At 39.3% G+C, this 14,582-nt stretch overlaps 1 pseudogene; it reads left to right on the top strand.

The window, feature by feature from the left end:
• Window positions 1–505: 505 nt before the first annotated feature.
• Window positions 506–3,426, top strand: LOC109394099 (R3H domain-containing protein 1 pseudogene; annotated as a pseudogene).
• Window positions 3,427–14,582: the final 11,156 nt, after the last annotated feature.

The raw sequence follows: 14,582 nt of genomic DNA, 5'->3' as shown, positions 1-14,582 counted from the left end.
TATGCTTAAAATGTTTAATATGTTCATTTCATGTTATATATATTTTTCCACGATAAAAATTCTCAAAGAAATACTGATATAATTGAAAGGGCACCAGCTGCTGCTAGAGCCAGTGCCTGGGCAGGTGTAATGGTTATTTCCCTTTTGCAAGACTCTTACTTGCACCTACACAGACTTGTCTTTGCCCTACCATACTGCACGCTAACTTCCTACGCTTTCTCCTCCTCCTCCTCCTCCTCCTTTTCCTCCTCAGTAATGCAGGCCACTGAAAGGTATGATATAGTTGATCTGAGAAAGCCCATTTCAATCCAGAAATCTACAGTGGTGACAAGGATATGGGACTACTTCTGCCAGATTCCAAATGGTTCAATACAACTAATATCCTAGCTGACGACTGTGAAAAAGAGACTTGGATTATTTTATTTTTGTGTGACACCAAAATGTCAAATTCATAGGACACATCAGGCATCATGTTCCTTGTATAATTCTAAAATAACCTTTGCTGATGAGGATGTCTGATACTGTTACTGTAAAAAATGAAACTGAATCAATGAAGGATTTGGAGTCAGAAGTGAAAGATACAACCAGAGTTGAAAATCTTACCAAATCAGGAAACTATGGGAAGACTTTAGCAAAGAAGAATGAATTCTGTATTAACAACAATATTGATTTGCAGGAGAAAATTCGGATCCAGTTAATACAATCATTTGAAAGAGAAGCCCTCAAAAGATGAAGCAGAAAAAGGAAAAGCCAATAAGTTGCCCAGAAAAATGTTATCAAAAGATTCCAGTCAAGAATACACTGATTCAACTGGCATAGATCTACATGAAGCTTTAGTAAATACATTAAAAAACAATCCCAGAGGCAGAATGATGCTCTTGAAATTGGAACAAGAAAGTTTAGATTTCATTGGTAATAGTGAGTCTCCACATAAAAAATTCCCCTCAATGACATCTTATTATAGGATGCTATTACAGAGTAGACACTTACTTTGGATTAGACCACAACATTGATCAGAGTAGGAAATCTGTCATAGTAAACAAAACTAGCAATACAAGAATACCTGATCAGAAATTTAATGAACATATTAAGGACGATAAAGATGAACCCTTTCAGAAACAATACACCCAGCTTTGACAAAGATGATAACCAGATGAGAATATGTTTAAAAGATGACAAAAGGAGCAAATCTATAGAAGAAAAACAAGAGTAACAGAGCGCTAGTATCCATATATTTTCCCAATAATCCTTGTTGTGTTCCCAAGAGAATTATATTATTGACCAAATTATCCAAGATGAGGATGCTGGTATTACCCAGCAGAGGTGCCAGATATATAGAGTTAATAAAGATGCTTCAGGGAGATCAACAAATAGCCATCAAAACAGCACTAAGAATGAGCTTAAGTACTCCAAACCATGACCCTGGAGCAACATAGATTCAGACAGCTCTATCTGAAACTTAGAGCCTGCTATCACCAAAGCCAGCAGCTTCAGTGGAATTTCAGTCCTGACAAGAGGTGGTAGTTCTGGAAGCAGCAAAAGCATGGGCAGACTTTCAAAAACAGGTTCTGAGTTTTCTGGTAGTGTAGGGTCATCTTCAGGCTCTCTTTCTCACATCCAGCAGCCTCTTTCAGGTCAGCCCTTCATAAACCCAGATGTGAATACTGTTGTGTATAACCCTCCTATGATTCAACAACCAATTAGAACCCAAGTGCCTGGACCTCCACAGCCACCTCTGCCACCCCCACCACCTTAACAACAAGCAGCTAATCATATTTTATCACAGCAGGACAACCTTGGGTCTCAGGTTAGCCACATAAATCTTGCCCACCAACCATCTGCAGATGGTTATGACTCTCATGCTACCACGTTCCAGTCCACTGTTATTCTTTAGTCCTAACGGCAGTCTGGTTATATCATGAGGGCAGCTCCTCTAATACCACTACCTCCACAACTTCTTTCTCCTCCTCCTCCTCCTTCTCCCCATCACCACCTGGGCAGTCAGTCCCTACTGCTGGCTATTCTGCTCTGGTCACCCTGTCAGTCAGCCTGTGCTCCAGCAGCACAGATATATTCAGCAGCCCTCACCACAGATGCCAACCTGTTATTGTACCAGGCTACTATCATTCCAGTGAACCTCAGCACCATCCAGTCCCTTCTCTACATTACAATTCACATCTAAACCAACCACTGCCACAGCCTGCTAGTAGACAGGTTATCAAATTATGCCCAAACAGCAACAAAGCTACCAAAGAAAAATCGGAATTCAGCAACCCCAGAGTCAGAGCCTCATTGGTGGCCAACCCAAGGGCACTGGAAATCAGGTTCAAGGAGTGGTCATCCCCTATCCTTCAGTGCCATCATGTCAGGTTTCACTGCCTCAAGGTTCTCAAAGAATTGCCCAACAGACATATCAACAGCTTGTTATTTTTCCTAATCAATCTAATCAAGGATCTATGCCCACAACAGAAATGCCAGTTTACTATAGTGTCATTCCACCTAGCCAACAAAAGAATTTAAGCTTACCAGCAGGTTACTTGCAACATCCAGGAACAGAACAATTAAATTTCCTTGAACTACTTCACCATGCAATTCCCAGCAGCTTCAAAGCTACCAGTATACAGGTATGCTATCTCTGCCACCTAGTGAACAATGGTGATGATGCAGTTCAATGTACCAAACAATCCACAATCTTGTGCCTATTCACTCCACCAGTGGAAACAAACAAGTATTACTGTGATCACCAGAGAGACAGAAATGTGTGGAATTTAGCAATGTAGACAGCACAGCCCTCAACTCTGCAGTCCTATTACTTCACCAGCTTGGTTCCCAGCACCACCTCAGCTATCCACCCTGAAAACTGTCAGTCCTTATGGACCACCACTTTTCATCATACACCAATTTTCTAGACCTTTTATCCCTGGGCAAGGAGATGCCAGATGTCCATTACTTGACCAACAACTGTAGTACAACCTTCCCTTTCCTCATGGACACATTCCTACCCAACAGGATTTATCTGGCAACAGGCGTGGGAACCGAGGAAGGACACAAGCTTTAAAAGCTGCATCCACTGACCTCAGTGCAAGAGAAGCAGTTGTTGGGAAGGTCTTGGGAATTATTGAACTACCAGATGGAATAAGCATGGAAGCCGAGAAGCGTTGGGGGACCTCTTTAAAATTGGCACCAAGATCTGGTGGCTATGGGGCCCCCAGCCCCAGCTGCATCATCACCCCCTCTGCTGTGGCAGTGAGGATAACACTGTCAATTCTGAATCCTCTAAACTCAGTCACTTGGCCTCCACAACCACAGTCTTAGGCACATTCCCTTCCACTTCAGCTGCACAGAATGCATGGAAGAAGCAAATTAACTCAGTTAACAAGTTTAAACTATGACTTTCACATATTGAAAAGGGCAAGCTCTCAGTAACAGAGCTACCTTGGACTCTTGGCCTTTATGATTCCTTTGCCCTCTCCCGTCTTTAATTGGCTTGGTATTTGGAGCTTCTGTTAACATGATAGAGACTCTTAGGGTGCATGGTCATGGAGTTACAACTTTTGTTGAAGACACGCCAGTGTTCCAGGAAAGGGGGAAAGGATACACACTTCACCCCAAATGACTGTAGGAATCCACATTGGAATGATACAGGCTTAGCAGATTTTTCTGAGGAAATGCTGTTCCAATGCCTCCTGTTATAGTTACTTTGTTTTATATTTCTGAATTCTTATATCAGATCTGAAGCTCCATTATACAGCAAATTATTCTTCAAAATGTCTACAACCAGTTGCAACCTGTATTTCCTTTTTGCATCCAGTACAGTGTGACACAACATAGAATTTTTTGGGAAAAAATACATCAGTGGAATAACCAAGTCAAAACCATGAGCTATTTTTTAAGGGGCTGAAGGGGGTGACTAAGGAGAGCCCACAGATAGATTACTCTTTCTTTGTACCTCTAAACACAGAAATAATTTCCAGAAAATACAGAATTCCCTATAGGGTGCTTTCCTTATGCATTTAGGCAGTATGAACATTAAATGTAAAGTAAATTCTGTTCTGAATTTCTCTTAATCAAACCACTTAAATTCAAAGAAGAATAAGAATCATTTCAGGTAGGAAAATCCACTTTTTAAATTTTTTTTAAAAGATTTTTTTAAATTGGGGAATTGGGGGGATGGGAACAGTGCTGTGGAATTGGGGGAAGGGGAACAGACAAGTTGCTGTCATTTTTGTTCTTCAATCTAGTTGTGGAGGATGTTGCTTCACTGGCCCAAGTTGGCACCATCATTGCGCTCTTCTCTGGCAAGGCAGATCAGTCACCGGCTTCTGGACAGCCACTCACTGCGGCTGCATGGCAATCCACTGCCACAGGGACTGCAGTCCACGCCGTCGCTGGCGACTCATGGCAGGCCAGCTCCAGGTTGAGCTGTTGTTCAGCATCTTAGCTGTGGAGGGCAGTGTCACTGGCCCTCATATGTGGGATCCGAACCGGGGCCCTCTGGCGTCCCAAGCGAGTTCTTAACCATCGCGCCACTCGGCCGGCCCAAAATCCACTTTTTTTAAATGTCCCTAAAATAACTGCCACTTATTTGCATTCCCCTCCCCTCCCTGTGGATTCTTTGTCAGCTAAGGAAATACATTTAATGAGTGCTCAAAACTTCTTACGTGGCTTAAAATTTGTTTTTATTATTTGTAGCAGATCACTACACATTAAATGTTCATTGCACTCATGCACTAAGAACATTTTTGTTCAATTACTGTGTAATTTGCAAGACTGTACAATGTGTGCTCGTGCAAGCTTTTTTCAGTTCAAGAGAATAAATGTTTGCAAATATAAAAAATAAATAAATGATTGAAAGGACAAATAGGCATGTACACAGTATAACTACTGTTTAAACCACTATTATAAAAAAAATCAGTGAGGATAAAATAGCGCTAATGCTGCAATTCAATAGGGAAACTGTTTTTAAGTAAATAAAGAATAAATAAGATTCAGAGTCTCATAACATAATATTTAATTTGTCCAGTATACATGGAAAAACCACTGGTCATACCAAAAATAAAAAAAACTACAACATTTATGAGAATAGATAATGACGCATAGACAGTTATGGCCAGATGTTGAAGTTATCTGAGAAAAATTTAAAAGCAAACATTATATAATTGCTTCAACAATTAGAAACTTCTGAAACAAATACAAATAATTGAAAATTTCATCAAAGACGTATACATTATAAGAAGAAATAAAACTGAAATTACAAAAATAAGAACATGTACTAACAAAACCAAACAAAGAAGCAAACAAACAAAAAACTTGCTTACTGGATGATTTGAGTGCATATTATTGATGATAAAATCAGTAAAATTGAGAACACTTCAATAGTATTTGATAAATAAGTAAGAGAAAATAGACTTGAAACAATTTTTTAAAAATCTCAGGGGCATGTGGAATAATTAGAAAGAGCTAATATTTGAATTTCCAAAGTAGAGGAAAGCGTGGGACTGAAAACATATTCAGAAATAATAGCTGAAACTTAACAAAATTTAAGCAGAAGACATAAATCTACAACTTCAAGAATTTGCATTAACCTCAAATAAGTTAAACCCAAATAAGTCCACATCAGGAGACCAGTAAAACTTCTGAAAAGTATAAAGAAAGAAAATGTGTTATAAACAGCCTAAGTAAAAAAAGAATTAACTACAGAAACACCAATTTGAATGACAAAATTGTTTTCATCTGAAACCACAGTAGCCAGAAGGAAGTGGTATAATATTTTTTTAGGTATTAACAGAAAATAACCATTAACTACATATTTTATATCCACTGAAATATCCTTCAGAAGAAAAGCAAAATCAAGACAGTCTCGAATTTTTTTTAAAAAGTAAGATAATTTGTTGTCAGCACATCAATCATTTAAAAATGGCTAAAGTTAGAAAAGATTCAAGATGGCAGATTAGGTAAATGCTGTGCCTGCTGCATCTCAGGATCACACCAGAATTGCAAATAAATTATGGAGCAATCAACCTTAAGAATCATCTGAACACTAGCTGAACAGAACCACTATAACTAAGGATATAAACAAGAGGCCTCATCGAGACTGGTAGAAGGAGCAGAGATACAAAATGGGCTGACTCCAAGCCCACAGAGAGAGGTTGAATGCTGGGAGGGCCACCTCAGTGGCACAGGTACCCAGTGAAAAGGGAGAGGGCCCCCTCCCCGGGAGGCCACCCCAGCTCATGCTGGGCTCCCCAGCCCAGGGGTCTTGTGCTGGGAAGAGGAGTTCCCACAGCATCTGACAGTAAAACTCAGTGAGGATTCTGTCTGCCATTCCCAGGGGGGAGGAGGTGGAAAGTGGCTGGAAATCTAGATGCCCTCTTGTAGAACCAGCACATGGACTCACTTGCTGGCAAGCACTCACCTGGTCTCTGGTGGAGGAGGTGGCAGCTCGGAAGGCCCAGGGATATATGGGAAAGGACTGACTTGAGTTCCTTTGGTGTGGAAGCTGGAGGGACAGGAGAAGTTGTTTTCCTTGTGTGGAGCCTGCACATGTGTGGCTTACGGAGTGTGCCATCTTTTCAGGATTAAGCCCTGCCCCCCAAAAGAGCCAAGTCTGGGACTGCATTGGTCTGGTGGAATCCTCACATGCGCACCACCTTGGTAACACCCTGGGTTCCCCCTCTGCACAGCTGGTGCTACGTTGCCCTAGAAACTCCTGACTGTCTGACTGCTGGCCCCACCCCACAGGCTTCAGATTACAGTGGGCTGAGGGCCTGTGGTGGCCCGGGAAGCATTTGCTGGAGGACATTAAGCCAACACCTGCACTGAAGCATAAATGGGAGGTGGTATGTCAGGCCTGAGACAGGCTGTAATCAGCCACAATGTTCTCAGGGTATTTTTGTGAGGTGGCCCTGGACCTAACACTGGTGCAGAAGCTGAGACTATGCTGACTTTGTAGCAACCACCAAACACACTCCTTAGCTTCCTGAAATCCCATCCCGCCCACCTAGAGCTGCATTGCCAGGGGCACTCTGGGCACCTAGACTGCCCCACACCCACTCTGGGCACCTGGACCCCACCACCACAAGCCACAGAGGAGGATTTTTACAGCAGCACACAATCCACAATGGACCAGGGACATTTTGGTGGTGGACAGTGACCCCAAAACTGCACCTCAGCAACTTGGGAGCAGCTTTCGGAAATTTCTGAGCCCGAGGCTGCAGTGTTCTTGAGGCGCTGGGCAAGGTGGTCACAGGCTGGGTGCTGGCGTAAAAACTGAACCTGCATTAACAGTGTAAAAACCATCAGTTACATCTCATGACTCCCTTGAACTCCACCCCACCTAGCTAGTGCTGCATCACTGAGGGCACTCTCAAAACCAGGTAAACCAGCCTGGTGTGCCCACCTAAGGAGCCTCTTTCTCCAGGTCCAGCACAGGCAGCTGTCAAACACATATAGCTTTGAGGCACCTTCCTGGTAGTCATGGGCTGATAACAGGCAAGGATGAAATTGTTCTGCACAGGAGCTGCATCCAAGAGACACCAGAAACAACACATCCAAAGACCAGCTTCAGACCACACCAGACCATTACCTGCTTAGCACCACAAGTGGCACACCCAAGGGGGTTCTCAACAGGCACAAGGGCCTACAGAGACAAAATTTACTCTAAGGGATCAGCCCCCACACAGCAGCTCATATACTGTGGGAGCAGCCAGTCCTCAAAGTTAATCAATACAACCCACTGACATGCTGAAACCAATCAAGGCTCTACTACAACAGGAGAACACACATAACACACAAGGGAAACTCCTGGCACACATGCACAGCAGATTAGGGAGATTGCACAATTTGATGACACAGAGCACATAGTACCTAAGGCCACCCAGCAAAGACTAAGACACACAGGAAATCTACCTAATACCAAGAAGCAAACACAGAGCCACAGCCAGAATGAGGAAACAAATAAACATGCCCAAGCAATAGAATAGGAAGCCTCCAGAAATTGAATTAAATGAAATGGAGGCAACCAATATACCAGAAACAAAGTTAAAAATACTAATTATAAGAATGATTAAGGAACATAGTGAGAATTTTAACAAAGAGATAGCAAGCATAAAGAACGTCATAGAAACCATGAAAAAGAACCAGTCAGAAATCAAGAATATAATAACTGAAATGAAGAATGCACTAGAAGGAATCACCAGCAGATTCAATGAAGCAGAGAATCCAATCAGCTATATAGAAGACAAGGTAGTAGAATATACCCAATCAGAACAACAAAAAGAAAAACAAAGAAAAAACAATGAAGATAGTTTAAGGGACGTGTGGGACAACATCAGTCACAACAAAATTCACATCATAGGAGTACCAGAACGAGAAGAGAGGGAGCAAGGGATTGAGAAGCTATTTGAAGAAATAATGACTGAAAACTTCCCTAACATGGTGAAGGAAATTGACATACAAGCCCAGGAAGTACAGAGAGTCCTGAACAAGATCAACCCAGAGAGGCCCACACATCATACTTAAAATGGCAAAGGTTAAGACAAAGAGAGAATCCTAAAAGCACCATGAGAAGGACAACTATTGAGTCTTTGAAAAAATCATGATGTATTTTGTCTATGTTTTTCAAAGGTCATTTATTTATATAAAGAACAAAGATCAATCAATGACATATTGCCCATTTTGTTCAATAACATTTTGCCATCTTTCAGTGAGCTTCATAATTTCTCGTTCATAGAAGGACCTGTCTTCATCAGTGAAAAACTGAACAAGGTGCTGATTTACAGCCTCATCTGAATTGAATGTTATACCACACAAGGAGTTTTAAAGAGAGCAAAACAAGTGGAAGCCTGACAGTGCAAGGTCAGGCAAGTATGGTGGGTGTGGCAACACATCCCACCCAAGCTCCAATAATTTTTTACAGGTGATCAAACTTGTGTGTGGTCTCGCGTTATCGTGATGGAACAAAACTCCTTTACAATTAAAAAGCTCTGGACATTTCTGGATGATGGATTCATTCAAACTGTCCAATTTCCGACAGTACACATTCGAACTGATTGTTTGATCCCTTGGTAGGAGTTCGAAAAACACAACACCTTTAAAATCCCACCACACTGAGAGCATAAACTTCCTCAGATGAATGTCTGCTTTCGATGTTGTTTGAAGCCAATCATCATGTTGGTACCAAGACTGTTTGTGTAGCACATTGTTGTAAACAATCCACTTCTCATCACCAGTTATCAGTCGCTTCAAAAAAGGATCATTTTCCTCATGTGTAATGAGCATATTGCAGATGTCTCTATGTTCCGTCAAATGATCTTCTTTGAGTTCATGCGGAACCCAAATATCGAGCTTACTTACATATCCCAGCTTCTTCAGGTGGTTGTGAACACTTGAACGATAGATGTTCAATGTTTCTGCAATCTCTTGTGTCATATATATGGGTTTGACTCTATCAATGCTTTTATTTTGTCGTCATCAACCTCGGTAGGCCTCCCTGACTGAGGAATGTTGTTGAAATCAAACTCACCAGCATGGAATTTCGTGAATCACCTGATATTCTTGTAGAGCATTGTCACCATAAACTTTAGGCAACTTTTCAGGAGACTGATGCATGTTCTTCCCTTTATGAAAGGAAAACAGTAAAATATGGCAAAAATGCACAGTTTGGTCTTCCATCTTCAACTTGTAAAATATCCAAAACTCAACCAAATCGCTCAATTTTTTTAGAATGAAACTATAACTGTCAGCTGTCAAATGACGTAGCAATAACATAAATGAGAATGATTCTAGTACTTCCAAAAATGAACTAGTGCCATTTGTTGCAAACATGTGTCATGACTTTTCCGAAGACCCAATAGTTACTCACAAGGGACCTCCCATAAGACTATCAGCTGATTTTTCTACAGAAACTTTGCAGGCCAGAAGAGAGTGGCAGGAAATATTCAAGTGGTGAAAAACAAGGGCCTACAACCAAGACTTCTCTACCCAGCAAGGCTATCATTTAAAACTGAAGGACAGATAAAGCGTTTCCCAGATGAGAAGAAGCTAAAAGAATTTATTACACCAAGAGAGTGTTACAGGAAATATTAAAAGGACTTATGTAAGCAGAAGAAAGGAGAAAACAAAGTAACATAGACCAAAAATATGAATAATAAAATGGTAATAACTATGTACCTATAAATAATAACTTTAAGTGTAATTGGATTGTATCCTACAATCAAAAAACATAGAAGAGCTGAGTGGCTAAGAAAACGAGACCCATGCATATGCTATCTACAAGAGACCCACCTCAGATCAGAAGACACACACAGACTGAAAGTAAAGAGATAGAAAAAGATACCTCATGTGAATGAAAATGAGAAAAAAATTGGAGCAGCAATACTTATATTGGACAAGATGGACTTTAAAAAATGAAGACTATAATAAAAAAAGGACATTACATAATAATAAAGGGATCAATCCAAGAAGGGGACATAACCCTAGTAAACATCTATGCACCCAACACAGGAGCACCTAAATATATAAAAGAAGCATTGACAGACATAAAGGCAGAGATTAACAATAACACAATTATAGTAGGGGACTTTAACACCCTACTGACACCAATGGACAGAATCTACAGACAAATTCAACATGGAAACAGTGGCCCTAAATAACATTAGTCCAGATGGATTTAATTGATATGTTTAGAGCATTTCACTCTAAAGCAGCAAAATATACATTCTTTTCAAGTGCACATGGAACATTTTCCAAGATAGATCACAGGTTAGGCCACAAGACAAGTCTCAATAAATGTAAGAAGATTGAATTTATATTAAGTGTCTTCTCAGACCACAGTGCTATGAAACTAGAAATCAATTACAAGACGAAAACCAGAAAACACACAATCACATGGAGACTGAATAATACGCTAAATGAATGGGTCAGCAATGAGATCAAAGAAGAAATAAAAATGTACCTTGAGAGAAACAAAAAGGAATATAATGACCCCAAACCTATGGCATACAGCAAAACCAGTACTAAGAGAGAAATGCATAGCAATGCAGTCCTACCTAAAAAAACAAGAAAAATCTCAAGTCAACAGTCTATTTTTACACCTAAGTGAACTGAGAAAAGAACAACAAAATAAGCCAAAGTGAGTACAAGGAAGGAAATAATAAAGATCAGAGTGGACATAAACAAACTACACACACACACACACACACACACACACACAAAGGTAAATAAAATTGACAAACCTTTAACCAGGCTCATCAAGAAAAAAGAGAGAGGACCTAAATAAATAAAATCAGAAATGAAATAGGGGAAGTTACCACAGTACCACAGATATACAAAAAAATTTAAGAAAATGCTATGAGCAACTATATGTCAAAAAATTAGACAATTTGGAAAAAATGGATAAATTCCTAGAAACATACAGTCTTCCAAGGCTGAATCCAGAAGAAACAGAAAATCTGAACATACAGATTACTACCATAAAAATTGAATCAGTAGTCAACAAGCTCCCAGTAAACAAAAGTCCTGGGCCAGATGGTTTCACAGGTGAATTTTACCAAACATTCAAAACAGAATTAATACCTATTCTTCTAAATATTAAAAAAAAATCCAGGAAGGGCGAAGGCTCCCAAGTTCATTTTATGAGGCCACCATTTACCCTGATTTCCAAACCAGATAAAGACATTACAAAATAGAAAACTATAGGCCTACAACCCTAATGAATAAAGATACAAAAATCCTCAACTAAATATTAGGAAACTGAATTCAGCAATACATTAAAAACATCCTACAGCGTGATTAGGTGGGATTCAGTACTGGTATGCAAGGTTGGTTCAATATACACAAATAAATTAATGTGATACATCACATAAACAAAATGAAAAAAAAATCATATCATCATATCAATAGATGCAGAAAAAGCATTAGACAAAATAAAGCATCCATTTATGATAAACACTCTCCACAAAGTGGGAATATAGAGAGCATATCCCAACATAATAAAGGCCATATATGACAAAACTAAAGCTAACATCATAATTGATGGAGAAAAGCTAAAAGCATTTTCCTTTAAGATCAGGAACAAGATTAGTATGCCTACTTTCGCCACTTTTATTCAACATAGCAATGGAAGTTCTAGCCACAACAATCAGACAAGAAAAATAAATAAAATACATGCAAATGGGAATGGAAGAAGTAAACCTGTCCTTTTTTTGCAGATGATATTACACACACACACACACACACACACACACACACATATATATATATATATATAAAGAACCCTAAAGATTCAACCAAAAAAATATTAGAACTGATAAATGAATTTAGTAAAGTGGCAGGATACAAAATTAATATTCAGAAATCAGTTGCATTTTTATACACCACTAACAAACTATCACAAGGAGAAATTAAGAAAACAATTCCATTTACAATTGCATAAAAAAGTAAAATGCTTAGGAATAAATTTAACCAATGAAGTAAAAGACCCACACACAGAAAATTATAAGACATTGAAAAGAGAAATTAAAAACTATACAAATAAATGGAAACACATAACATGCTCCTGGATAGAAAGAGTTAATATAGCTATAATGCCTAAACTTCCCAAAGGAATATATAGATTCAACACAATCCCTATCAAAATACCAATGACATTTTTACATAACTAGAGCAAATAATCCTAAAATTTATATGGAACCATAAAAAAAACCCCAAATAACCATGGCAATCCTGAGAAATAAGAACAAAGTGGGAGGTATCACGCTACCTGATATCAAATTATACTAGAAGGCCATAGTAATCATAACAGCATGGTATTGGCATAGAAACAGTCACATAGATCAACAGTAGAGAATAGAGAGCCCAGAAATAAATCCATGCATATATGGTCATTTAATCTATGACAAAAAAAAGCAAAAATTTACACTGGGGTAAAGACAGTCTATTTAATAAATGGTGCTGGGAAAAGTGGACAAATACATGCAAAAAATGAAATTAGACCACCTTCTTATGCCATGTACAAGAATACACTCAAAATAGATTAAAGACTTAAATATAAGACCCAAAACCATACCACTCCTAGAAGAAAATATAGGACGTAAACTCATAGACATTACCCTTAGTAATATTTTTACTGATATATTTTCTTGGGCAAAGGAAACAAAAGAAAAAAATTAACAAATTGGACTACATCAAACTAAAACGTTTTTTCACAGCAAAGGAAACCAACAACAGAACAAAATGACATACTACTGAATGAGAGAAGATATTTGCCAATGATACATCTGATAAAGGGTTAACATCCAAAATCTATTTTAAAAAATCTCATACAACTCAACACCAAAAGAAAGAAAGAAACAATCTAATTAAAAAATGGGTAGTGGACATAAAGAGACATTCCTCTAAAGAGGACATACAGATGGCCAATAGACATGTGAAAGGATGCTCAACATCACTGATCATCAGAGAAATAAAAACCACACCACAGTGAAATACCACCTCACTCCTGTCAGAATGGCTATCATCAATAAATCAACAAACAACAAATGTTGGCAAGGATGTGGAGAAAAGGTAACACTTGTGCACTACTGGTAGGACTGCAGATTGGTGCAGCCACTATGGAAATCAGTATGGAGACTCCTCAAACAGTGAAAAATAGAACTATCTCATGACCCATCAATCCCACTCTTGGGTATTTAACCATAGTAATCCAAAACACTAATTTGAAAAATATATGCACCCCTATGTTTACTGCAGCACTATTCACAATAGCCAAGATATAGAAACAACCAAAATGCTCATCAGTAGATAATTGGATAAAGAAATTGTGGTACATTTATACAATGGAGTATTATTCAGCCATAAAAAAGAATCAAACCTTACCATGCAACAACATGGATGGACCTAGAGGATATTATGCTAAGTGAAATAAGTCAGACTGAGAAAGACAAATACCATATGATCTCACTTATATGTAGAATCTATAATAAATAATAGAATCCACAAATAAATGAAACAGAAATAGACTCATAGATACAGAGAACATTTTGATGGTTGCCAGATGCAAAGGGGTTTGGAGGCTGGGTGAAAAAGATGAAGGGATTAAAAAGTATAAATTGATAGTTAAAAAATAGTCATGGGATATAAAGCACAGCATAGGGAATATAGTCAATGGTATTCTAATAGCTATGTACAGTGTCAGATGGGTAGTAGACTTGTTGGGGTTATCACTTTGTGAGGTATGTAAATTGCCTCATCATTATGTTGTTTTGTACACCCAAAAACTAATAATAAAAAATATTAATGAGGGCCGGCCGAGTGGCGCAATGGTTAAGAACTGGCTTGGGATGCTAGAGGGCCCCGGTTCAGATCCCACGTATGAGGGCCAGTGACACTGCCCTCCATGGCTAAGATGCTGAACGGCAGCTCAACCTGGAGCTGGGCTGCCATGAGTTGCTGGCGACAGCGTAGGCTGCAGCCCCTGTGGCAGTCGGTTGCCATGGGCTACCGTGTGTAGCCAGCAGCCAGCGTGAGCGGCCAGCAGCCACAGTGAGCAGCTGTCCAGAAGCCAGTGACTGATCTGCCTCACC

Source organism: Hipposideros armiger, unplaced genomic scaffold (assembly GCF_001890085.2).
Source record: "Hipposideros armiger isolate ML-2016 unplaced genomic scaffold, ASM189008v1 scaffold_409, whole genome shotgun sequence".
NCBI classification, from domain to species: Eukaryota; Metazoa; Chordata; class Mammalia; order Chiroptera; family Hipposideridae; genus Hipposideros; species Hipposideros armiger.
Note: the sequence above shows the minus strand (reverse complement) of the source record. Positions and strands in the feature narration are given on the sequence as shown.